Source organism: Myotis brandtii, unplaced genomic scaffold (genome assembly GCF_000412655.1).
Source record: "Myotis brandtii unplaced genomic scaffold, ASM41265v1 scaffold62, whole genome shotgun sequence".
NCBI lineage: Eukaryota > Metazoa > Chordata > Mammalia > Chiroptera > Vespertilionidae > Myotis > Myotis brandtii.
The window spans coordinates 1,213,738-1,216,784 of record NW_005370366.1 but is presented as its reverse complement, the minus strand read 5'-3'; the positions used below and the strand labels follow the sequence as shown (position 1 = coordinate 1,216,784).

General features: G+C 39.9%; 1 pseudogene; it reads left to right on the top strand.

The window, feature by feature from the left end:
- The first annotated feature begins 636 nt into the window (after positions 1-636).
- On the top strand, positions 637-1,272 carry LOC102240067 (annotated as a pseudogene).
- Positions 1,273-3,047: the final 1,775 nt, after the last annotated feature.

The window sequence follows — 3,047 nt, the reverse complement described above, 5'->3', positions numbered from 1 at the left end:
AAGAAAAAAATTTAAAAATGGAAAAAAAACTCTTGGAAAATTGGATTTCTAAAGATTCATGAAAAGTCAATATGGCATAGAGTTAGACCATAATGTTTTTAATTATCTCATGTCATTGGACAGGTCATTTTTAAAATATATATATTGCTATAAATGTGTTGGAATAAATAGTTCTGTGCTAGCTTTTATCTGTATAAGCTCCACTTTCTTTGTTCTTTCTGGAACAGATGAGTTGCTACCTGAATCTGGGTCTCCTGGGTTGCAACTCTGTTGCCACTCTTTTTGCTCAAATAAATGCTTTTTATTCTTTATTACAGTCTAGAATTAATTTTGGTCTACAAGGGCATGAGAGACAGTTTGAGGAAAGACCTGGAGGGGCGCATAATATGTTTCACATGGGCAACAACATGAGCAAAGCTGCAGATGTTGGGCCTTTGAAATAGAAGCTGATGGAGTCACTAACACTACATGGTCACATGGCACATTCCAGGGCCTCAAAGGTGCAGAGCCACTTGTGTGGAGTGGGTCCCTGTCCTATGGGGTTTTGAACTCTTGGGATAACAACTTGCTCTAGTCCAGTGGGTCTCACAGTTTTTGAGTTCAAGAGCCCTTTACACTCTTAAAAATAATTGATGGCTCTTTGCCTCTTTGCGCTGCCAGGACACACACAGGCCACTGGCACCATGAAGATTTGGACTTCAGAGCACGTCCTTGACCACCCATGGGAAACTGTTACAACAACTGCAATGCATAAATATCCAAACCCTATGAACCCAAGTGTGTTTGGAGTTGATGTATTGGATAAACATGTAGATCCTTCTGGAAAGTTGCACAGCCATAGACTGCTCAGCACAGAGTGGGGACTGCCTTCCATTGTGAAATCTCTGATTGGTGGGGCAAGAAGCAAAACATATGTGCAAGAACTTTCTGTAGTTGATCCTGTAGAGAAAACAATGGAACTTAAATCCACTAATATTTCATTTACAAATACGGTTTCAGTAGGTGAGAGACATATATAAACCACATCCTCAGGACCTAGAAAGAACTGTTTTGACTCAAGAGGCCATCATCACTGTGAAAGGAGTCAGCTCAGTAATTACCTGGAAGGGCTGATGGTGAGCATGATATCTTCAAACGCTAGTAAAGGCTGAGAAGCAATGGAATGGGTAATACATACTTAGTAAATTAAATGCTGAGGTTGAAGAATTGATGGCTTCAGCAAGAGGAAGCATAAAGATGCCAATAGCAGCAGCAGCATTTGTACAGAAATAATGAAAGTTGGTATACAACACCCAGCCCCCCAGATCTCTACTAGCTAACATTATATTTATTGTTATTTTAAAAATACAACTATATTTTAGGTAGAATGTTTTTTAATCGGATGAAAAAAGGATATGTGACTTGATCAAAACACGGAGGTACAGTGTTTCTAAATAAATGGGAGCATCTGAAATTATTAGTATTGTTTGAAATGATTCTGGTTTTGAAGAGTCCATAGTTATGTGAGGATTTAACAATTTTTGAAAAGTACATGGAAATTGGGGTTAGCATATTAGGTCTCCTTCAGGTTGACTTTTAAAGCTTTTCATGCATTGGAACTCTACCTGGCTTTGGACCAACCCTAGGACAAAGCAAAGCCACCTCCAAGTAGACACAATTGCTCTGCTGTGGGAAACTTCAAGAGGGAAGTCACTTTCAAAGGAGAAATTTTATAGTTTTAAAAGATATAAATTTGTATAAAATAACTTGCTCTGTTACAAACCACCATTAAAAACCAAAGTGTTTTAATTTGGTACATTTTTGGAGTTAAAATGATCACTCAAGTAATATATAACTGCATCTTTATTCTATTAAATAGTACTGTATTGATTTGCCAAAGTTTTGTAACTTAGTGAAGGTATTATCTTCTGTGGGTTTGTACTTTATGACAATATGCTGTATCATGGGCTGGTTATGTTAACTGAAAAAATAAAGTCATTACTGAAATTTTTCAGCACTCTAAAATAAATAAATAAATAAATAAATAAATAAATAAATAAATAATTGAGGATCCCAAAGAACTTTGTGTGTATGGAGGCTGTGGAAAAGAATTGTATCTATCAATATTTACCATATTAGAAATTAAAGAAAAAGGGAAGATTAAAAATGGCAGCTGAGTAAGTGGATGATACACAGTTATGCTCCCAGGACCAAAATGGCATTACAACTGAAATACAAAGAAACCATCCTAAATAATCAATTGAAGACTAGCTGGAGAAAACCCTGATAACCAAGGATTGAAAGTAGAGACCACATAGAGACTGGTAGGAAATGCAGAGGTGCAAAAGGGCTGGCTGGGGTCCCACAGACAGCAGCTGAAGTTCTAGAGAGATATCTCTGCTGTGGGGGGTTGCCACTGAGAACTCTGGGGTCTAAACCCCATGCTTGCCCCCCTAGCATAGAGCACCAGACTGATAAAGGTGGCCACATAACCTCTGGCTATAGAAAACAATAAGGTTTCTGCATGCCAGAGAGAGATGGCTGGAAATGCAGGCACCCTCTTAAAGGGTCAACACACAAATTTTCATGTGCAATCACTTGGGCTCCTGCAGAGGGAGGGCAGAGTGGATTGAAGCTGTATGAGTAGAAGCTAGGGTTGGGGGCGCTGGGTTAGAGCTCAGAAGGCAGACACCCTGGTTTCCTGTGCTGAGTCATTCCCTCACGCTGCAGAGGTCATCTTACTCAGGCAGACCTTTGCTACCCAGGCACAGTTTGCTTGGGGGGTAGGCAGTTGACCCACCAATTGGAAAACTCTTGCCCCACCCTGTGGAGTTTCTGCGGCCCATTAAGAGACTGAGAATAACAATTAGCCTCCAGTCAGAAGCAATTGCCCACTCTACTGGAAAACATCACACCCCACCTATGGACGATTGTGGGACCCCAGCCAGCCCTTTTGCACCTCTGCATTTCCTACCAGTCTCTATGTGGTCTCTACTTTCAATCCTTGGTTATCAGGGTTTTCTCCAGCTAGTCTTCAATTGATTATTTAGGATGGTTTCTTTGTATTT